Source organism: Castor canadensis, chromosome 3, assembly GCF_047511655.1.
Source record: "Castor canadensis chromosome 3, mCasCan1.hap1v2, whole genome shotgun sequence".
NCBI lineage: Eukaryota > Metazoa > Chordata > Mammalia > Rodentia > Castoridae > Castor > Castor canadensis.
This window is the reverse complement of record NC_133388.1, coordinates 118,277,860-118,303,126: the sequence shown is the minus strand read 5'-3', so window position 1 is coordinate 118,303,126 and position 25,267 is coordinate 118,277,860. Positions and strand designations below refer to the sequence as shown.

The 25,267-nt window shown below is 36.2% G+C and overlaps 1 long non-coding RNA gene across 2 annotated transcripts in view; it reads right to left on the bottom strand.

The window, feature by feature from the left end:
* The window catches only part of LOC141421654 (uncharacterized), a 107,069-nt gene that overhangs the window by 80,231 nt on the left and 1,571 nt on the right, over positions 1–25,267 (bottom strand). For both annotated transcript variants that reach the window (XR_012446314.1, XR_012446315.1), the window contains exon 2: positions 18,263–18,371. This is a non-coding gene — a long non-coding RNA (uncharacterized lncRNA). The remainder of the gene's footprint in view (positions 1–18,262; positions 18,372–25,267) is intronic.

Sequence of the window (25,267 nt, the reverse complement as noted above, 5' to 3'; positions counted from 1 at the left end):
TGGAGTGGTGGTTCACAGCCACAGGCCAGACTCGAGTCACTATTGTCGGACCCCTTCAGCCGGCGCAGAGAATCTCCACTTCACGTTAAACGGAGAACTGAGGAGGCCCCCGGGCCGCCAGTGGCCGGCGCCCATACGGCGTGGGAAGACGTGGACCAGGTGAGCTTCGCGGTACCGCGGTTCCCCCACAGACAAGCCTGGGCCAGAGCAGCATAGCCCCCTGGACAGACTGACCTCCACCCGGGAAAAAAAGAGAAACTGAGTACTAAGCAATAAGAACAGTTAAGACACGCTGGAAAGAGGGTGGGGCGCCCTGAGCGCTGAAGATTGGGGGAAGGGAATCCTTCCCGGGACTGTAAATAAACGAGCCGGGCGGGCCGGAGAGGCTCTGGCGGGAGCGGGGCGCGCCAGCAACCAGGAGCGGGGAGCTTGTGAGAGGAGGGAAGACCCACTTCCCACGTGAACTGTAAATAAACACGCAGGCCTGACAACGCGGGGCAGTGTCGCCTTTCCCAGTGCTTGGAAAGGGAAAAGCCTGTAGCAGAGGCCCCCCTCCCCCGCACAGGAGAACTCTGAGCAAACAAAGCCTGTGGGACCAGGTGAGTGCTAAGCTCACCCCAGAGATCTGCATAAATAACTCCGCCAGCTACAGGCTGAGAGCAGCAGGCAGGCAAGCCACAGTTGCAGATACCACTCTCAGAACTGCCTCCAGACGCTTTTTTTTTCTTTTTCTCCCTACCTTTGATGAGAGAACAACCGAATTACACCTGCAGGCCGAAAAACTTGCTGAAACTGTATTGCATTTGAACTGGGGACACTTGGTGGGGCTTTTTTTTTTTCTTCTGTGTGTGTGTGAGTGTAGTTTTGTTCTACTTTATGCATCCCCTTTGATGAGACAACTACAGAACAACATCTGAGGCACCAACTCCAGGACTGGAGATTGAGACGGACATCCAAATTATTAAGACTGAAATTGCATTGCATATAAACTTGGAAGTTTTTTGGTTTTTTGGGTTTTTTTTTGTTTTTTTTTAATTTTCTATTTTCCATTCTATTTTAATTCATTTTTATAAATAGATATTACTTTCATATACTTATTTTTTATTTTTTTTATCTTTGATTTTCAATCCTCTCTCTGTCACTCTATTGTCTGTTCAGCTTACTGTCGATTAGTACACTAACACTCCCTGTTTATACCTTTGAAACTCTCTTGTCTGATACCTTGTTCTGCTTTCTCCCTCTTGTCTGTATATTTGTTTTCCCCTTTTCTTTAACTTCTTGCTTTCCATCTCAGCTCACTCTTCCATTCTCAATATTACCATTGTTATTATTACAAGCTAGAAAATACTTAATTACACACAGTACAGGGACAGTAACAACACCAAGGACAATGACAGGAAGACAGAAAAAACAAGGAAACCAGTTTCCCCACAGCAAAAAATTAGTACAGGAACCAGAGGGGAATGAAGAGAACAGAAACTCAGATCCAGACTCCAACAAAATGAACATAAACTATGCCAAAGGACCCAATGAAGCCTACAAGAATAATTTAAAAGAAGACATACTACAAGTACTCAATGAGAATTTTATAGAGATGATACTGGATAGGGTCAACCAAAATGTACAGGAGACACTCAAGAAATTCCAAGACAATAAAAATAGAGAATTTGAAAAAGCAAAAGAAGAAATAAAGGAAACCATAGAAGCACTGTATAAACACCAAAGTGAAAGAGAGAACACAATGAATAAATGGATAAATGAACTCAGGACAAAAATAGACAACAATAAAGAAGAAAACAGCCAGGATATGGAAAACCTCAGAAAAAAGAACGAAACAGAACTGCAAAACAAAACAGAAGGCCAATCCAGCAGAATAGAACAAACAGAAGACAGAATCTCAGAACTTGAAGATGAAATGGTAACTAAAGGAAAAACTGAAGAACTACTAATTAAACAACTCAAGACCTGTGAAAAGAAAATGCAAGAACTCACTGACTCCATCAAAAGACCAAACTTGAGAATCATGGGCATCGAAGAAGGAGAAGAGGTGCAAGCGAAGGGAATGCGTAATATATTCAACAAAATAATAACGGAAAATTTCCCAAATCTAGAGAAAGATATTCCCATACAAATGCAAGAGGCCTCCAGGACACCAAACAGACCAGATCAAAATAGAACTACTCCACGACATATCATCATTAAAACAACAAGTTCAGAAACTAAGGAAAGAATATTGAAGGCTGCAAGAGAGAAAAAACAAGTAACATACAAAGGTAAACCCATCAAAATCACAGCAGACTTCTCAACAGAAACATTAAAAGCAAGAAGAGCGTGGGGTGAGATCTTCCGGGCACTGAATGAAAATAACTTCAACCCCAGGATACTCTACCCAGCAAAGCTATCATTCAAAATAGATGGAGCAATAAAAGTCTTCCATGATAAGCAGAAACTAAAACAATATGTGACCACAAAGCCACCATTACAAAAGATTCTGCAAGGGATCCTGCACACAGAAAGTGACACCCAACTTAACCATGAAAAGGCAGGCAGCACCAAACCACAGGATAAGAAAAAGCAAGACAGTAGAGAGTAACATCAAGTTAGGTACACACAATCAAACCTTCAAACAACTAAGATAACTAAATGGCAGGAATCACCACATACCTATCAGTACTAACACTTAATGTTAATGGACTTAATTCACCCATCAAAAGACACCGTTTGACAAAATGGATTAAAAAAGAAGATCCAACAATTTGTTGCTTACAGGAGACTCATCTCACCGACAGAAATAAGCATATGCTTAGGATGAAAGGCTGGAAGAAGATTTACCAAGCCAATGGCCCCCGAAAACAAGCAGGAGTAGCAATACTTATCTCTGACAAAGTAGACTTCAAACCTACATTGATCAAACGAGATAAAGAAGGACATTCCATACTAATAAAAGGGGAAATAGACCAAAAGGAAATAATAATCATCAATCTGTACGCACCCAATGTCAACGCACCCAATTTCATCAAACATACCCTGAAAGACCTAAAAGCATATATAAACGCCAACACAGTGGTTGTGGGAGACTTTAACACTCCATTATCATCAATAGATAGGTCATCCAAACAAAAACTCAATAAAGAAATCCAAGATCTAAAATCTGCAATAGATCAAGTGGACCTAGTAGATGTCTACAGAACATTTCATCCAACCTCTACACAATATACATTCTTCTCAGCAGCCCATGGAACCTTCTCCAAAATAGATCATATCCTAGGGCACAAAGCAAGCCTCAGCAAATATAAGAAAACAGAAATAATACCATGCATACTATCTGACCACAATGCAGTAAAAGTAGAACTCAACAACAAAAGTAAAGACAAAAAACATGCAAACAGCTGGAAACTAAATAACTCATTACTTAATGAAGAATGGATCATCGATGCAATAAAAGAGGAAATTAAAAAGTTCCTAGAAGTCAATGAAAATGAAAACACAACCTACCAGAACCTATGGGACACAGCTAAGGCAGTCTTGAGAGGAAAGTTTATAGCCATGAGTGCATATATTAAAAAGATTGAAAGATCCCAAATCAATGACCTAATGATACATCTCAAACTCCTAGAAAAACAAGAACAAGCAAATCCCAAAACAAATAGAAGGAGAGAAATAATAAAAATAAGAGCTGAAATCAACGAAATAGAAACCAAAAAAACCATACAAAGAATTAATGAAACAAAAAGTTGGTTCTTTGAAAAAATAAACAAGATCGATAGACCCCTGGCAAACCTGACTAAAATGAGGAGAGAAAAAACCCAAATTAGTAGAATCAGGAATGCAAAAGGGCAGATAACAACAAACACCATGGAAGTCCAGGAAATCATCAGAGACTACTTTGAGAACCTATATTCAAATAAATTTGAAAATCTAAAAGAAATGGACAGATTTCTAGATACATATGATCATCCAAAACTGAACCAAGAGGAAATTAATCACCTGAATAGACCTATAACACAAAATGAAATTGAAGCAGCAATCAAGAGTCTCCCCAAAAAGAAAAGTCCAGGACCTGATGGATTCTCTGCTGAATTCTATCAGACCTTTAAAGAAGAACTGATACCAACCCTCCTTAAACTGTTCCACGAAATAGAAAGGGAAGGAAAACTGCCAAACACATTTTATGAAGCCACTATTACACTTATCCCAAAACCAGGCAAAGACACCTCCAAAAAGGAGAACTATAGGCCAATCTCCTTAATGAACATTGATGCAAAAATCCTCAACAAAATAATGGCAAATCGAATTCAGCAACACATCAAAAAGATTATTCACCACGACCAGGTAGGCTTCATCCCAGGGATGCAGGGGTGGTTCAACATATGAAAATCAATAAACGTAATAAACCACATTAACAGAAGCAAAGACAAAAACCACTTGATCATCTCAATAGATGCAGAAAAAGCCTTCGATAAGATCCAACATCATTTCATGATAAAAGCTCTAAGAAAACTAGGAATAGAAGGAAAGTTCCTCAACATTATAAAAGCTATATATGACAAACCTACAGCCAGCATTATACTTAACGGAGAAAAATTAAAACCATTCCCTCTAAAATCAGGAACCAGACAAGGATGCCCACTATCTCCACTCCTATTCAACATAGTACTGGAATTCCTAGCCAGAGCAATTAGGCAAGAAGAAGGAATAAAAGGAATACAAATAGGTAAAGAAACTGTCAAAATATCCCTATTTGCAGACGACATGATCCTATACCTTAAAGACCCAAAAAACTCTACTCAGAAGCTTCTAGACATCATCAATAGCTATAGCAAGGTAGCAGGATATAAAATCAACATAGAAAAATCATTAGCATTTCTATACACTAACAATGAGCAAACGGAAAAAGAATGTATGAAAACAATTCCATTTACAATAGCCTCAAAAAAAATCAAATACCTAGGTGTAAACCTAACAAAAGATGTGAAAGACCTCTACAAGGAAAACTATACACTTCTGAAGAAAGAGATTGAGGAAGACTATAGAAAGTGGAGAGATCTCCCATGCTCATGGATTGGTAGAATCAACATAGTAAAAATGTCTATACTCCCAAAAGTAATCTACATGTTTAATGCAATTCCCATCAAAATTCCAATGACATTCATTAAAGAGATTGAAAAATCTACTGTTAAATTTATATGGAAACACAAAAGGCCACGAATAGCCATGGCAATACTCAGTCAAAAGAACAATGCAGGAGGTATCACAATACCTGACTTCAAACTATATTACAAAGCAATAATAATAAAAACAGCATGGTACTGGCACAAAAACAGACATGAAGACCAGTGGAACAGAATAGAGGATCCAGATATGAAGCCACACAACTATAAGCAACTTATCTTTGACAAAGGAGCTAAAAATATACGATGGAGAAATAGCAGCCTCTTCAACAAAAACTGCTGGGAAAACTGGTTAGCAGTCTGCAAAAAACTGAAACTAGATCCATGTATATCACCCTATACCAAGATTAACTCAAAATGGATCAAGGATCTTAATATCAGACCCCAAACTCTTAAGTTGATACAAGAAAGAGTAGGAAATACTCTGGAGTTAGTAGGTATAGGTAAGAACTTTCTCAATGAAACCCCAGCAGCACAGCAACTAAGAGATAGCATAGATAAATGGGACCTCATAAAACTAAAAAGCTTCTGTTCATCAAAAGAAATGGTCTCTAAACTGAAGAGAACACCCACAGAGTGGGAGAAAATATTTGCCAACTATACATCAGACAAAGGACTGGTAACCAGAATATACAGGGAACTTAAAAAACTAAATTCTCCCAAAACTAATGAACCAATAAAGAAATGGGCAGGTGAACTAAACAGAACTTTCTCAAAAGAAGAAATTCAAATGGCCAGAAAACACATGAAAAAATGCTCACCATCTCTAGCAATAAAGGAAATGCAAATTAAAACCACACTAAGATTCCACCTCACCCCTGTTAGAATAGCCATCATCAGCAACACCACCAACAACAGGTGTTGGTGAGGATGCGGGGAAAAAGGAACCCTTTTACACTGTTGGTGGGAATGTAGACTAGTACAACCACTCTGGAAAAAAATTTGGAGGCTACTTAAAAAGCTGGACATCGATCTACCATTTGATCCAGCAATACCACTCTTGGGGATATACCCAAAAGACTGTTACTCCAGAGGCACCTGCACATCCATGTTTATTGCGGCACTATTCACAATAGCCAAGTTATGGAAACAGCCAAGATGCCCCAGCACTGACGAATGGATAAAGAAAATGTGGTATCTATACACAATGGAATTTTATGCAGCCATGAAGAAGAACGAAATGTTATCATTCGCTGGTAAATGGATGGAATTGGAGAACATCATTCTGAGTGAGGTTAGCCTGGCTCAAAAGACCAAAAATCGTATGTTCTCCCTCATATGTGGACATTAGATCAAGGGCAAACACAACAAGGGGAATGGACTATGAGCACATGATAAAAGCGAGAGCACACAAGGGAGGGGTGAGGATAGGTAAGACACCTAAAAAACTAGCTAGCATTTGTTGCCCTTAATGCAGAGAAACTAAAGCAGATACCTTAAAGCAACTGAGGCCAATAGGAAAAGGGGACCAGGAACTGGAGAAAAGGTTAGATTAAAAAGAATTAACCTAGAAGGTAACACCCACGCACAGGAAATCAATGTGAGTCAATGCCCTGTATAGCTATCCTTATCTCAACCAGCAAAACCCCTTGTTCCTTCCTATTATTGCTTATACTCTCTCTACAACAAAATTAGAGATAAGGGCAAAATAGTTTCTGCTGGGTATTGAGGGGGGGAGCGGGAGGGGGTGGAGTGGGTGGTAAGGGAGGGGGTGGGGGCAGGGGGGAGAAATAAACCAAGCCTTGTATGCACATATGAATAATAAAAGAAAAATGAAAAAAAAAAAAAAAAAAAAAAAAAAAGATCACTCTGATGGCAATGGAAGAAAAGGTAATGATGGAGCCAGGGAAAGGAAGTAAGCTTTACTGTGCATAGACATAAGAACTAAAAGAATTATCGCAACATTGCATATCAGAAGTATTACAATAGTATGTGTGTATGAGAGACAGAGAGGCCTATGAGTCGTCATTAAAAGATTGTTTTATAATAACAAATATTTGAAAAGAGCTTAAATTGTCAAAATCATAAATTGGTAAAATAAATATGCAACAATTCAATTTTATGAAGACATTGAGAAATTGCATTTTAAAAACTGTATTTATTTACACCAAATAGTGTTTATGACACAATTGACATGAAATGATGTTTATCACACATTCTCAAGTGAAAAACTATGTATGTGTACAATATAATTGTATTATATATAAACACACACAGACTGATACAGTAAAATGTTAACTGTTCACTTTGATTGTTTTTTATTTACTTATATTTTCTAAATTTTTGCAGTTAAGCATTGTATGCATAATACCTAAAACTTCCCACATGATAAAATATTATCATACTGCTCTGTGAATGGAGTTGTGAAATTTGGGAGATAGGTACAATTTTGGAGGTTAAAGCTCAATTTAACTAGAATTTGCTGGCTTTAACTTTTTTGGATCCCTAATACATTCCAAGCAATTAGCCAAGATTCACATGAATGAAGTCCTATGTTGTAATCTGTTCTCAAACAATCTTACTTTGTTCAAGAGAAAATGTGTGAAGATGGATGATTGGATTACAGTCAAGGAAAAGCTTATATATGTGATTTAGTATCCTATAGCCTCTAGCTACCTCACATAATTACACTAAACAACAAATATCTACAACCACAGATCGTTCAAGCATCCAGTCACCAAAAAAAAACCAAAAAACAAATGCCTTCTTGAAAAAAAAAAGTGTAGACTCCCTTATATTATAACAGAGTATTGTCAGGTAGACCATGAATTAAGCATAATTACATGGCATCAGACAAATATTATGTATTCTTCATGGCAAAAAAAGAATATTTTTAGTCATAAACAATATATACCAACTATACATTATGCTATAACTTATTCAACAATTTTTTGTCTACCATGTGCATGGCGTTGTGTTAGGTACTAAAGAACATTAAAAGTCAGGAAATGTACCCTGATCTTAAGGAAGTAGCAGGCACATAGATGAAATTACATAATCATTGACAGCCAGAAAGCAAGGTAAGTATAACAACAAGAAAGATATGGATAGACAAGTTTAATTGGATAAGAAATATGACTCTGTCTCAGATTTTCAGAAGAAGTGCAAAACAATAAAGTATGTAGCGGTTTGAATGTTTGTCTTCTAGGAAACTCATGTTGAAATTTAATTATCATTGTAAAAGTATTTTCTAGAATATTTAGGAGATGATTAAGTCATGAGGGTTCTACCCCCATGGATAGGATTGCTGCCATTATAAAAGTTTGAATTTTCCCCACTCTTTTGCCTTTCCATCTTCTACTATGGAATGATGCAGCAGGAATGCAATGGCAAGATACCAGAACCTCAAAACTGGACCTTCCAGCTTCCAGAACAGTGATAAGTCTCTTCATTATAAATAGTTCACTCTCAGATATTGTGCTCTAGCAGAACGAAAGGTACTAAGATACAATTAGTACTGAGAACTGTTCCACTCAGAAAAGGGCAACAGACCATATTTTATCAGAACATACCAAGAGACTATGATACCTATCATGCCATCATTGACTCTGTTGTATGCCTATGAACAAAATGGAATCCATTTAATTGAATGGCAATTTTTCAATTAGAAGACAGGTTGTATAAAGGGTTTTGAGAAGAAAGAGTGGATTAGTTTTCCAATGATTATTTAACTGAAAACTGATAGATCACTCTACAACTACCCTAGGTCTTAAGGGACTATGAGAAAGGATGGTGATATATAAACAATCTTATTTGTAAGAAAACATTAATTTCTCATTTTGACTATAAATTATTTCTTCCTGGTGACAAAAACTGAGTGATTGCTGATGGTTTGAAAACATTCCTTAATTTAGTATATAAAGAGTATGCCCATATTAGTCAGGTAATTTATTTCTTAGAAGTTTAAGCAGTATGAGGTATGGGGCATTAAACAATGCACATTTTTCTTGACAAAATTTGTAAAAATGATATGGTGACATGTAAAGTTAGATGATCTTTTCAAACTACTCTGGAAAAAGGAACTTCATTTTTAATCTTGAGAAACTAATTTAAACATAATGAGGTAAAATGCAGCCACTGTGCATTCAAATCAGGACAAAGAAAATGAAAATAATAAATATTTTTGGTATAACTAGTTCACCATTTAGATAAAATAAAAATGACAACATCCCACCTCATTTTCTATACCAAATTGTTCAGGGTAGATAAAATATTTAAGTTTTAAAAATCCATAAAATAATGTAAGAATGTATACTTGGAATACAGAGAAGGGAGGACTCTGGCTCATGACAAGCCCAAGGGGTAAAAAAACAAAGTCAGTGAAACTCTATCTCAAAACATAACCTAGGAGTAGTGGCACATGCCTATAATCATAGCTAGGCAGGTTGCATACGTAGGAAGATCTTGGCAGAGTCTGATTTTAGTCAAAAGCATGAAACCCTACCTGAAAAATAAAGCAAAAGAGCTAGGGGCTGTGGATCAAGTTGTAGAGTACTTGGTGCAGGCACAAGGCCCTAAGCTCAAACTCCAGTAGAACATATATGCACTGTACTATACATATATGTGTATGAGTGTATACACATATACAACAAAAGAATCCTTGTTAATTTTTAATTTTTTCAAAGTATTCTTAGAATGGGAAGGTATGAGTATGGTAATAAGCTCAGATATCACGAAGGATAATCTTAAAAAGATAAATATTTTCCGAGGGTTGTTATGAACACTTGCACACACAATTGAAAACATACAAAACTGCCCCTCACCCCTTATCTGATATTCAGCTGCTGAGGTGGCTCTTAAGGATCTTTACTCTCTTCTACTCCCCCTTCCCTAGTTGTAGGCAGGATCTGGTGTCTAGTTTCCAACAAATACAAAATGTTAAAATGTGGATATTACTTCTTAGACTAGGTTCAAATAACTTAACAGACTGTGAGTTCCTCTCTCTTCTTCACTCTGGCTGTCGCTCTCTCATCCCTAGCTCACTAGCTACCATGACATGAGGACAAGTGAGTTGATGTGGAGAGGTACATGTGGCAAGGAACCATGAGTGGGCTTGAAAGCAGATCCTGCCATAGATGACCCTGACATGAGCACTGACCCTTCATCTCCTTGTAGGCAAAGGCCTGATTCAAAGCTGCCAGCTAAGCTGCATCTGCCTTCTGACACTTGTTCTTACAGAAATTGTGAGATAATGTTTGTTATGTTAAGTTGATAAGTTTAGGGATAATTTCTTACATAGCAATGGATAATTAATAAACTTCATAATTCTTAAAATGTAAATGAAAGCAACTGGAAGAAATTATTACCATATCATATCGACAAAGACTGAACTTTAAATATTCCCATTCTTGATAATGGGAGGGGAGGGTAAAAGAAACTCTTCCTATTGCTGATAATGTATACACTGGCGTATCATTAAAGGGAAGATAATTTATCAATGTGTACTAAAATTTTAAATGTTCATACTTAGTGACCCAGCATTGGACCTGTTATAATAACTGCAATTGCACAAAATATGTGCACATCACTAGAAGAGTGATTATGGCTCACATATGCAATGAAATATCATGCAGCTTTCATAAAGATTAAAGTATACTTAAATATGTTGATAAATAAAGTTTTTACCAAGATAAAAATAAGTTACTTTTGCACTGTTTTCCATTTCATTTTCCTCAGTTTTCTCAAGACTTCCCACCCTGTCCTACATAGTTTTCAGTAATGTTTATTCTACTTTGGATTAGGATAGTTATAAGATCTGACTCCTGAACCACAATGCCTGGGTTAAATGACTCCACTGCCACTTTTAGGGTGACATGCATTATTACACTTTCTCTCAGCTTCTTCCCATGGCAGGTAGTAACTGTCTCAGGGGTATATTGGAAAAATCAATGAGTTAATATAATCTAAAATTTAGCATAGTACCAAGAAAATAGTACAGACTACGTAAGTACAATCTTTTCTAAATTGTCATTCATATTTGAATATATGCACTTTTCTCTAGATTAGATATTCTCTAAAGCATAATTTGGAAAAGTTTGAGGGGAGCCTGAGTTGCAAGTATTTCAAAAACATGGACTTTTATTAATTCCATCTCATCTACTTGGTGTGTTTCTTCTAATGTTTTCTTCCTTCTTGGTTAGCAGAAGACCTATGTGGTTCAAGATAACCCCTATTTTACAAGATTTGTATGAATTGTTTGGATACTAAAAATAATTACTTTATATTTTGACTAGTATTGAAAAATATGCTATATATCCTATTTTGAAAAACACAAAAATAAAAAGTTCCCTTTGGGAAACAATTACCAGATTGAACAGACACCCACAGAATGGGAAAAAAATCTTTGCCAGCTATACATTTGACAAGGGAATCATAACCAGAATATACAGGGAGATCAAAAAACTAAACTCCCCAAAATTCAATGACCCAATGAAGAAATGGGCAAAAGAACTAAACAGAGCTTTTTCAAAGGAAGAAATATAAATGGCCCAAAACCACATGAAGAACTGATCAACATACCTGGCCATAAAGGAAATGCAAATCAAACCACATTAAGATTCCACCTCACTCCTCTTAGAATAGCTATCACCAAGGACACAACCAACAACAAATGTTGGCAAGGATGTGGGGGGAAAAGGAACCCTCATATACTGCTGGTGGGAACGCAAATCAGTACAACCTCTATGGAAAACAATATGGAGGCTCCTCAAAAAACTAAAAATAGAACTGCCAAATGATCCAGCAATACCACTCTTAGGGATACACCAGAAGGAATATAAGTCAGGTTACAATAATGACCACTGCACTCCATGTTTATTGTAACATTATTCACAATAGCCAAGCTATATAAACAGCCAAGATACCCTACAACTAATGAATGGATTAAGAAAATGTGGTATTCATATAAAATGGAATTTTATTCATCCATAAAGACAAAATGTCATTGTCCAAAGGTAGATGGATGGAACTGGAGTATGAGTAGTAATGAAATACATCACATCCGTATAAGATTAAGACAACAAGGAAAGACCTGAAAACTGTTGAACAGCACAAGGTAAGGGGAAAGAGCGAGGAAGAACAGTGGAAGAGGGTTATCCTGACTTAAGCACAATGTATCTAAAGATAAAATACCAAGGCAAAAATTTCACTGAACAACAAGCAGACACCTAAACAATGAAGGACAGGAACATAAAACAGGTCACACTAAGGGGAGGGTATTATTGGGAAGGGGACAGTAAATGAAGAAAGTAAAGAGGAAGAATATGGTTGATGTAGTTAACAAAAATGTCTTTTTTAAAAAATGAAGGGCAAGAAGACATCCCATTGGGGACGGGTACCAGTGGGATGGGGGAGGGCATAAGAAAAGGGTGAAGGAGGACAAATATAGTGGAAGTATTTTATGTTGTTGTTTTTTGTTGTTTCTTGACAGCACTGGGGTTTGAACTCAAGGCCTCATGCTGATAAGACCTCATGGTTACTGCTTGAGTCCCTCCACCAACCCTTCTTTATGATGGCTTTTTCTGAGATAGGGAGTTAATGAAGTGCATGCCCAGGGGTAGCTTCAAACTGTAATCCTCCTGATTTCTGCTTCCTGAGTATCTAGCATTAAAGGCATGAGCCATTGGCATCAGGCAAGTATTTTTGTATTCATGTATGAAAATAGAACAATGAAACCTGTTGAAATTGTTCTAAGAAGGAGGGAGGGAAGAATAAAGGAGAAAGATGGAGGAGGTGAATCTAATTAAGATACATTGTAAGCACTTACATAAATGTCACAATGTAGCTACTATATAACTATAATATGCTAATAAAGAAATCAAAAAAGTGCCCTTTATACTACCTGAAACCCATCTGTTTCTAGATGAAAACACCACCACTAAAATGCTGGTGGTCCAAGTACCACTCTTGGAAAATAAAAATATCTACTCAGAAAGGCTAATTGAAACTCATGGCAATAAAGCTGAAAAGGAGTGAAACTAAATTTCAAAGGAAACATTGCTGACAGAGCAACTTTCTAAACATGAGAGAAATTCTTCACAGAACTTAGGACATCTATGATGATTAGCTTGCTACTAATTATTTCTAAAATATCTTACTGTAAAAATTATAACAGTTTAAATAATCTGAAATGGTTGCAAATTTTGACCTAAAGATGTTTTTTGAAAATAAGTTACTTTTGAAAATGTATACCAAATTACCAACATATGTACCTATGTTTATTATGCTGTATTAATATCTTTCTTCTCATCTGAATGTGTGTGTAACTGTCTTTGTTAAATACCATACAAATAGCAGGAAGTAACTTAGGTTTTAGAGACATTTTAGTCTTCAAAGTAATTGCTTTAGAAATACCAGAGATGTCAAATTTTTATCTCTGTATCAAAGCTGTATTTTTTATAAAACCTCTACTGTGATAGTGAGTATCCCAAAAACTCATTCAAATAATTGAAATTCAAATAAACTATGACACTTTACATTTCAAGATAAAAAATTAGAAAAAAAACCTCCTAAAAACAAACAAAAAAACTGTTAAAAATTAATTTGACATTGGGTCAGACACATGTTGCTCACACATGTAATCCTTGCTACTCTGGGAGGCAGAGATAAGGAGGGTTGAGATTCAAGGCCAGCCCAGGCAACAAAAGCAAAACCCATCTCGAAAATAACCAACAAAAACAAAAAGATACTGGCAGACTGTCTCAAGTGGTAAAGCCCCTGTCTAGCAAGCATTAAGACCTGAGTTCAAACCCCAGTACCTCAAAAAAATGTATTTGACATTGAACATTGAATATGACTTTGATTAAGACTGAAACCCACAATTCAAAGAAAGTTTCATGTTATTATTGGGGCCATTTATTAGACATAGTCTTGAAATTTTCCTTGAGTATAAAAATAGTTCATTCCTTTTTATTGAGTTGATTCTGCAGAAGATGAGAGTAGAACATTAGTTGCAGAAGCTGGCGTACACAGCAAGGAGAAGAGTTTGGAGATGTTGTGTACAATGTTATAGGGATACTTGTGGTGTTCTATGCTCAGTAAGTTAGTTAGGTAGCATTATATATATATATATATATATATATATATATATATATATATATATATATATATTATATATAATATATATAGTGCATTATATTCTAGACTTTGGAATTCATTTTTTCCTGATCCATTGAATTTTATTTATTACCACATGAATGAAGGTTTCAAAATTAAATGTGACCCTGTTACTATTCTACTTAGAAAACTTTTATGAGTTCACTTTTTTATACTTTAAAAAAGTCAAAACTGTTTCCCCACACATTCAGTGATTTTTATCTTGGCCTCACATCTTTTCAACCTCATGTCCTGTCACAAAACACATTTCTCACTACCCTATAATTCCAGAAAATTGAAATTATCTCTGAAACTAAGTATAATTTTTCAATCTCAACATTTTTCATAAACTGAATTTCCCTCATGTCCTCCTAGATTAAGAGCCAAAGCTAAAACAAGAAACATAAATTAGTATTACAGAAAAATGTGAATATAAAATTAGCATAAAATTTTAGTTTTAACAAATTACTATTGGAAGAGATTGTTCTTTAAGGATTTTTTAAAATTCCACTTAAACATTAATATTGCCAATAGAGTAAAATTTCTTAAATTACTAAGATTATGTCAAAAGAATTTTAGAGTTTTATGTATCAAATTTATAAGACTTAGCTTTAGAGAACTCTGTATATCTCTTAACTGTAAAGAAATGGAAAGGAATGAACTGTTTTTATACTCAAGGAAAATTTCAAGACTATGTCTAATAAATGACCCCAATGGTAACATGAAGCTTTGTATTGTCATCAAGTTTCTTGCCTATGCAACCAGGAGAGCTTGTTTTCCAGGCAAAACTTCAGCTTTGGTGCTCATTGATAAGTAGAGTACAGAAATCATCTCTTAGTAGCAAAACAATTAAAAACACAAACTAAGTAAAAAATAGTTTAGAAATGAAGCATTTGAGGAAAATAGAACTTACAAAAAACTAGCACGGGCACCTGAATTCACTAGCAAATCCTTTGCCCATTCCTTCTTTGTTTCTGAAACAATGATCATTGAGCATGCACATCTGTGGCCTGTGCTTCTCTGCCGGAGATTTTAAAACACTTGCAGAGAAGTTCTTTTAATCTATGTGCAGAAGTGGGACAAGTATAATTACAAACTGAAAACTGCTAGACATTTGGTATTTTATTGTTGTAAACAAAACAATGTAAGCTTTTAATATCTTGGTAGTGATCAAAGAAATTCTCTGTCCTTTACTTTAGTGTGTAACATCACCATTTCCAAGGACAAACAATCAGATTTAAAAATCAGATTAAAATAACCCCTCCCTTTCCCAGAAAAAAACCATATCACTGTTGTATTAAATTGTATCAAGCTAAATAGCTTCTGAATTCAAGTAAAGAGGCAGGTTTTCAGCTGCTGCTAACTTAAGGAAGAAGGCAAGACACTCCCCTGCTCCCATTTGCATCCATTATAGAAAACCTTACGTTGTTTCTCATCGGCTTCGTTACCACAAGGGACACAGTGCCTATGGTGACAGTGAGTCCACTCCATGCATAACAGGTGAGAAGTCACTTTGAAGGCACATGTACTGGAACTTCTCTCTTTCCTAGTCTTAACATTCCAGGCAAGGAAACCTCTTTCTGCCTCAAATAAGCCATGCTGACTCTTTTTTTAGATATAACATCTTGAGATGGAAAAACACACAACTTAAACAGAAACCCTTGAATCTTCTTCATCCAAAAACAGTCCCTTCTGTCACTCTAGCTTCTAAGGAGAAGGCCTCAGAGGAAGGCATTCCTGAAGATTTTTACAGACGTGTATCCTCACGTTGCCACAATACTCTACCTGTACCCAGCACTCAGACCAAAAGGCATGCTGGATGCTGGATAGGCCTGGGCCAGCAGTAGTGTTCAGATGGGGCTACCACAGCTTGTGTCGCCCATCAAGGCACAGCTTATGGACCATGCACCTTGTGGAACAGGTACATGTCAGGCTGCCCAGCTGTCTAGGAACAGAGCCATGAAAGAGAACAGGGTTCCCCTAAGCAACTCCTTGGCTCAGGTGCTCTTTGTACTGAAGAGCAGGGACACTGGGGAACTTACAATTACTTCACACTTGGGCTAGACAGCTCTCTCTCTATCCAAAATGATTTGTCATTTCACTCTGGACAAAGAAGAGGGTAAAGATCCAGGCAAGGACTTCAGGTCACAGCACTGAGAGGCCAGGATAGCACAGCAATCCTGCTCCACAGCCACTCTCCATGCTTTGGCTCTGAGAGTCAGCAGAAGGTCCATAGTGAGATATAAAGAGACATTGGCAGGCTGGGACTTTATTTTCAGAGAAGGAATTTTATCTCCTTAAGGCAACCAAAATGGTGGGATGCAATCTTCCCTGTGATCGCGCTATCAAGCCCTGGTTCTGAGAATCCAAGGTCAGAACTGGTTCAGCAATGAAAGACTGGTAGCTGGACTTAGTTTTCTTTTTGAGGCTTTTTTTATCCTTTATTCAATCAGAACTCAATTAATGCACTATTTTCATTCTCTCTGCTATAATAATTGCCTAGTAATTCACCACCTCCTATCCAAACTAACCATGGAAAATTATCAAGTATTGCTTTTAAAATATGCAAGACCCTGTTTTCAATCCTCAGCACCAAAAAAAAAAAAATAAGATATGTGTGCATGTAATAAATTTTATATAACAAAAATTCTGGAAGAGATGAAGTTAGCGCTTCAGAAATTAAACATTATTCATTATCTTTAAAATAATGCACTGTCAAAAAAGAAAATAAACAACAGAAAAAGGGCTGGCAAGTGACTTAAGCGGGAGAGCATCTGCCTTGCAGACCCCAAAACCAACAACAAAAAAAGAATGTATAATTCCTGGTCCATAATTCCATTATTATAGGAACTTGGTTCAGCATAGAAAATAACAAACAGATTCTTAAGCTGAATCAAGTTTGCTATTTATCAAATCCATAATTTCAGAGAAAGGACTTTACCACCCTGCTACTTCTTGGAGAAAGGACTCAGACTTCTTTCTACTCAACAAAGATCTGAGTAATTACACAGCGTTTTACAAATTATTATAATGACTTAAGCACCATCTGTAGTACCTAGCATAATGCATATAAAAAATCTCAATCATCTATGATTATGAGGTTTATCATCTCAATCTCAGTCCCGTCCCTTCTTAAGCCAATATTGACAATGTCTAGAGCATATTAGAGCCTTTTTCTTAACTGATTCTGGTCTAGGTTTTTTCCAAAACCTGTGGTCATTGCAGTGATGCCCACTGAACACCCATAGACTTAATAACCTTCAGTCTCATTCATAACTCTCAGTAGTTGTCAAGGTGATAGTTTTTGCCTTGCAAACCAACTTTGGACCAAGGCCTTTACAACTTAGCCATTGCCATTCCTTACCTCTTATACTTTATCCTACTACCCAGGTAAGCATGTGGAATTCAACCACAATCCTTGCTATGTTGACTGTGGCCTGCTTCACACAGGACAGAGCCCCTGATCTGGGACAGTATGACTGATGTACTGGTAAATGTCTAAGAACTAGCTCTTTGGTAAAAACAAAGGGACACGGTCTGATTTTAGTGGTTGCCAATTTCCATAGTGTAAATACTTTCACTAGGTCTGATTTCAAACTAAAAATAAGAACTAATTGAACAGGAGTTGAGAAGATATTCACATAACCTCCTTTCACAATCAGTTTTATCATTGAACATACCTTTAATACACCAAGCATGAAAACCCAATCTAAAAGTGCCACTCCAGCCAGAAAGAACCCTTTGACCTAAATTCCTTATTATACCTGAATTTCACTACAACTTCAAATGATTTATTGGGTATGTAATCTCCATTTGAGGTATTAACTCTCTTTTTCAAGGCTTTTTTTCTTTCTCCTGCTGCTTCCCAACCTGGCTAAACAGAAGTGCAATATGCATACCACTATACCTTTGCTGATAGTAGCAGATGGAGTGTAAGCTATACAGTTACTTCTCATTTCAGCAATGATGCAACATTTACATAATAAGCTGATACTCACCAGCTGATTTTTTTCTGTGTGGGGAATATGGCAATCCTCTGTGTCCAGGCTTCAGGATGTCCCAAACTCAAAGTTCGTAATGAAGATAACAGATAAAATGTTTTAGCAGCTATAATGAAGAAAACAGATACCAACATGTTTTAAGCAGCTATAAGAAGTGCTAGTGGCTCTCACCTGTAATCCTAACTACTCCTGAGGCAGAGATCAGGAGGATCTTGGTTCAAAGCCAGCTCCAGGCAAATAGTTCACAACACCCTATCTCAAAAATATCTAACACAAAATAGGACTGAGAGAGTACCTCAAGTGGTATAGTGCCTGCCTAGCCAGCATAAAGCCCTGAGTACTGGGGGGGAAAAAAGGAACTGAATAGTAAAGAAAGGAGATTAAAGATTCTATTGGAAAAACTATAAAAGTATATTATGTATTAGATTGCAATAAGCAAGGATGTTATAAATTCTAGACTTGTTTGAAAGTAAAATTAATTTTACAAGCTAGTAAAATTAAAAATAATATTTTTAAAAAAATATCTGATTACTGTAAGAGAAATTAAGAAGGAGGAAAGGAACTTAAAAGAATTAAAGCAAATGCAGACTATTAATAAGATAATGATACAAACCCAAGTAAGTCGATAATTAAGATGAAAGTAAGTAGAAATAGTACTCCATGTAAATGACTAGCATTACAAGGACAGAATAAAGTACTTTTAAAATTCTACTACATGCTTAAAGGAGACATACTTTGTTTTAGTTATTTATTTTGGTGGTACTGGGTTTAAAAGAGACATACTTTAATTATAAGAAAACAGAACAATTGAAATTAAAAAGATAGAAACGGATAAACTGAACAAGTTCCAATCAAAACAAAGCTGGTTTTTCTATACTAGCATCAACGAAGATGCCAAAGCAAGAGACTTTATGGGACATAATGAATATTTCCTACTGACAAGAAAGGCCAGCATCTCAGGAAAATGCCACAATGAAGAGAAAAATCCAAATTCAGATATGGTGACTTCAGTACAAATAAGTAACGGATCAAGCAGGGTCAGAAAAAGCCCAACTTGACTTGGAATATCTGAACTAAATTATTTAAAAATTCAAGCCAATTAATATAGAGGAAATGCTATATTCAATGATAGAAGAGTAAACAATATTTACAAAACACACCCTATGCTGGGCCATAAAAGAAAGCCTCAACAAATTCAAAACATCAAATTATCTCATATTTGTTTTCTGACCACAGTAGTTTAAATAGACAAATATATGCCTAGAAAAAAAATGAAAGAAAAACACAAGGGCTTGAAAATTAAGTGGTATCCATCTAAAAAGTACATAGGTCAATAAAGAAAGTGAAATAAGGGCTAGGAGCATGACTCAAGTGATATAGCCCTTGCCCAGGAAGAGCAAGGCCCTGAGTTCAAATTCTAATACCAATGAAAAAAAAACTAAAAGAAATTGAAATAGAAAGTAGAAAACATTTTGAACAGAATTGTAGTGATTATTTCACATTTTACCTACTTAAAAAAATGGATGTACATAAGCACTGCTCAGAGGGAAATATACAACATTAAAATACCTACATTGGAAAAGATTAAAAACAATCATCCATCAAAATATAAAATGCAAGCAATAAATGCCAGAATAAACAAAAAATGTCAGAAACCAATAAAAAATATAAAGCAAACATATACGAAATCAAGAAAAACAAGAGCTATAATATTTAAGATTAACAAAATTATTGAAACTGTATTAAGCTGATTCAGAAAAAAATTATAAATGTTGGGAATGAAAGGCTTGAAAAAATTACAGATTCTTTAGACATCAAAAAGATATGCTTTACCCAAGTGCCAGTGGCTCGTGCCTGTAATCCTAGCAGGAGGCATTGATCAGGAGGACCATGGTTTGAAGCCAGCCAAAGCAAATAGTTCATCTCGAAAATACCCAACATAAGACTGATTGCGCCCCTTGGTGGCTTTGCATTTTGAAACGGGGTGGGGGCGGGGAGTGACGAGTCCTTTCAACCACGAGTTGAGGAAAATGTCTGCCTTCACTTAAGCTTTCGTTTGAATACTGTGATCTGGTTTTTATTTTGAAATGTATAAAAAGCAAACCCAACTACAACGGCCTTTTCACCCTTCTTCCACTTTGTAACCAATCCCAGTCTCTTCTCATCACTGTTACAGCACTGTGCTATCATGCTCATTTCATTTTTATCTGCCTTCTTTTATTTTTTGAAGAAATTTGAAATCATGGTCCTTTTTTTCTGCTGAATATATTCTATATTTTGTATATATATATATATATATATATGCTTACATATATATATATATATATATATATATATATGCTTACATATATATATGTGTCTGGCTACCTCGTTTTAGTTTATACTTTTTTCTCTGAAGCTCTGGAATTCTACAACAGAGCTATTTTGAGACTGAACATTTTTGTGCCTAGACTGGAAAGATGCCCATTGGGTTTGTGTGTCTTTTTTGTTTTGGCTTCTAACCAACCTGCATCCACCTAGTGTTCCCCACTTCCACATGCTGGCTCTAATTTCCTCTTTCTCCTTGTCCACTGGGATTTGAGGACCCAACCTTGTTTCTAAACCTTGACTTAATTTATAGCACAAATGTGTGGGAGAAATGGGAGTTGAACTGCCTTTTTGTTTGTTTGAGATGCAGATTGTGTCTTGGAGATGATTATTATATATGCAAATTTTGCCATACCTTCACCGTTCTCCAACTTTCCATACAAAGCCACCCAGTGAGGCTTCCCATTGGAAGGAGAGAGCAGAGTGGGCCTGCAGAGACCCTGGGGCTGTAATGTGAGGGAGGAGACTGACATTCCCACTTATCTGTGTTCTGTTAATAAAATGGGAGCTTGTGGCTTTTAAAACTTCTGTTTCTACATGGAGGGGCAGATGACTTTATTTTGGTGGGGGTTGGGTCTGTGGCTTTAAACCCGCTTTTGAGTGGGATGTATATTTTTGTTGGATTTTGTTTATTTTTTAGAGTCCTCCTCAGCAACATTCAAGACCATGGAGTTAAAGAAACCCAGAGACCTTTATCAATTAATTGTACTGTTTGTGAATTTGTATAAATAACAAAGATCCTCTTAAAACGTTTATATTCTTACAGTAAAAGGTTAAACTGATATTTATATAATAAAAGAGGAAATATGAAGTATGTTTTTGAAAAAAAAAAAAAAAGCACGAAAATACCCAACATAAAACAGGGCTGGTGGAGTGGCTTAAGTGGTATATACATGCCTTAATTTTGAGTTCTCTATGGTTGTATCATAATTATTAATAAACCACCAAATTGAAGGTGAATCTCATGACAACATTTATGACCACACAATCCAGCTGCTGCTTCTCATAGGTAATTCTCTTCTGTTGACAACCTTGGAGGATTTGTTTTCTTTCTTAACGAAAAATGTCAGTATTTTTCTTCTGATCCTGTTCTCCCTCTATATCCTCCAAGGAGATTGTGGCTAAAATGGTATATTTCAGAGCATCATCTGATTGCTTTATCTTTCAATTCCTAATAAACTTACTTTATTTGGGAAGAATAACCCTTTAAGCCATTATCAGACAATCACAGAATCATTTGCAAGATTAAACTCCTGATTTGAGTGGTCAAAGGAGCTAGAGGATGGTATTAACATTGGCAAAATGCAAAGGATAGTAAGCCTTGAGGCTTGGGGAGAAAATTAAAATCTTTCACAAATTGACTCAAAACCTGACTTAGGCCAGCACCTCAATCCCTACCTCTCAGGCTTTATTACAGACCAGGTAATCCTCCCTTTCTCACTTGAAAACACCTTAAAAAAATAAAACAAAAACAAAAGAACTTTAAAATGAGCAAAAAACATTGTAAAATAAAGTGGTAGCATAGGAATGACAAGGATATTGAGCTAATAATTCCTTTCTTTATTTCATTTGCATGTTGTCACTAGCATTGCCAAGTGATTTAATATGTCAAAAAAGCATTGTAGCATTATGTAATAAGAGGTGGAAAATTGCTTATGTCTGCAGATGTTGTAAATCCACTTTGGCAAAATTAGTTTGAGATAATAATCCAAAAGGAAATAATGATTATGTAATCTTGTTGATTCTCCCCACATTTAATGGTTTACATCGCAGTTCCATATGTAATTTGCACAGAGATATTTTTAATTGTGTCATTCATAACAACCCAACACTGGAAAGAACATAAATGGCCAGCACAGTATTCAAGGAAATAAACGGCAAAAGTCAAAGGAGTACATATATGCTAAGGATAATGAAATGTGTGTGAGTGAAAATCAAAGGTCAGAAATGCAGCATTTTTAATTTGCTAGGATTTTTAGTATTGTTGTTAGAATAATAAACATTTCATGTTTTACAAATGTAGAAAAAGATGTCATTATGAATTACCAAGACTGAAAGGGCAAATATCTAAAAATTGTAACATGAAAATGAATAATCCCAGCTACTTGTAAGGCAGAGACATAAAGATCACAGTTCGAGGCCAGCCTGTAAGAAGCACTTAAACTTCGTCTCCTGAAAAGCACTGACTCCTTACTGTAACACTATCTGGCATTCACCTCCCAACATTATGCACTTCCTTACAATTATGATAGCCATGTTGTCTCTTCCTACAACTATTTTGGTCATTTATGTTCTTTCCAAGCTTTTCTCCTGCTTTTATTTAATAGGTGGACCAAGTAAGGAGTCAGTACTTTTCAGCAAAAGCAATTTAAGCTCTTCATACTATAATCCATCAACGACTTATTATAGTTTGAAACCTGTGAAAAAATTAACAGACTATAAGTAACTCTTCAGTTTGCTAAAGAATATTAACAACAGCTTGAACAAACATCTTAGTAATATATATATATATGTGCATATGTATACATGTATTGATATATACATATGGTACCATGTGATGTTTCAAAACATGTTGATAAGCCAAGATGCCCCAGCACTGACGAATGGATTAAGAAAATGTGGTATCTATACACAATGGAATTTTATGCAGCCATGAAGAAGAACGAAATGTTTTCATTCACTGGTAAATGGATGGAATTGGAGAACATCATTCTGAGTGAGGTTAGCCTGGCTCAAAAAACCAAAAATCGTATGTTCTCCCTCATATGTGGACATTAGATCAAGGGCAAACACAACAAGGGGATTGGACTATGAGCACATGATAAAAGCGAGAGTACACAAGGGAGGGGTGAGGATAGGTAAGACACCTAAAAAACTAGCTAGCATTTGTTGCCCTTAACGCAGAGAAACTAAAGCAGATACCTTAAAGCAACTGAGGCCAATGGGAAAAGGGGAACAGGTACTAGAGAAAAGGTTAGATCAAAAAGAATTTACCTAGAAGGTAACACCCACCCACAGGAAATCAATGTGAGTCAATGCCCTGTATAGCTATCCTTATCTCAACCAGCAAAAACCCTTGTTCCTTCCTATTATTGCTTATACTCTCTCTACAACAAAATTAGAGATAAGGGCAAAATAGTTTCTGCTGGGTATTGAGGGGGGAGAGCGGGAGGGGGTGGAGTGGGTGGTAAGGGAGGGGGTGGGGGCAGTGGGGAGAAATGAACCAAGCCTTGTATGCACATATGAATAATAAAAGAAAAATGGAAAAAAAAAAAAGAAAAATATCCAACTAAAAAAAAAATGTTGATATTGTGTTATTTTTAATCAGGATAAACATATTCAGATTATCTTTCTAGAGCACCTGGGAATTGCTTCTCTGAAATGTAAACATCAAGGGAGATAGCACCCCTATGTTACAGTCTCTATGAGACATTAGAACATTAACTTTGGTGGATGTTTTATGCCAAGTTGTAAAACTACTTTCCTTTTGTCACAAGTTGCAAGAAAGTTTACTTTTTCCTGTGGGTAAATTCAAGTAGGAACATAGATGGCCTATGTTCTTTCTCCAGTGCCTTAAAAATAAATAAATAAATAAAATGTAAAAGAAACTTTTTTGAGCTGTGCACCAGTGGCTTAAGCTTGTCATCCTAGCTACTCAGGAGACACAGATCAGGAGGATTGTGGTTGGAAGCCAATCCAGGAAAACAGTTCATGAGATCCTATCTTGAAAATACCCAATACAAGTGATAAAGCACCTGCCTATCAAGCATGAGGCCCTGAGTTCAAACTCCTATACCTCCAAAAAATAAAAAATAAGACTATATTTTAGAATTTTACACTAATATATGAAATAAAAGCACCTGTAGATATTTAAGTAAACATTGAGTCCAGTAAAACATTCAGAGCTAGCATGCTAGTATTTAACCAGCATATCCAAATAACTCGAGATACCTAATCTTTTAAGCTAGGAAGATTTATCCATTCCTTCCATAAATGTTTTACTCATTTCAAATAGGACTACTGTTACACTTTTTCCCAAAACCTTTCAAAAATAATTCCCTCAGACATTTGAACAGTGGAAGAATCCTATCCAAATGTTCTAGAAGGTTCAACTCCAAATCACACAAAAGGAAGGAAATGTACCTAAGTTGAATGCCTGTATTCAGTAGTGCACTTTTGATCTGTCCACCTCTGAGTTGCTACTTGGGCCTGCTCCTCTGGTGAAATATCCTGAGTGGATGTGACATTTCAAAGTGTCTGCCATATTGTTTTGATGCAGACAGGTTAGTTGTTGCACATTCAGAAGAAGTTCTGAAAACCAGCCTTTGAACTCTCGGCTGTCTTATTTCCATGCAATGTATGAAATGGATGTTTTTACCTCAACTCTGAACCTCACTTCATTGCTGAATCTCTCACATGAGACACCTACTTGTTAAATAGAGATCAAAGATAAGGTGTTTGTGACTATGGAAATCATTATTGTCAATAGCAGGATTTCATTTAGACCTCTGTTCAAGACTAATGCACCCAACACCAGCTACTGGGAATATTCTTCCTGCTGGCTCAACAGCTACTTCCCTCACTGGGTTTGCCCATGATCAAAGGGAAGCACAGTGCACAATGCTATCCTTCTCT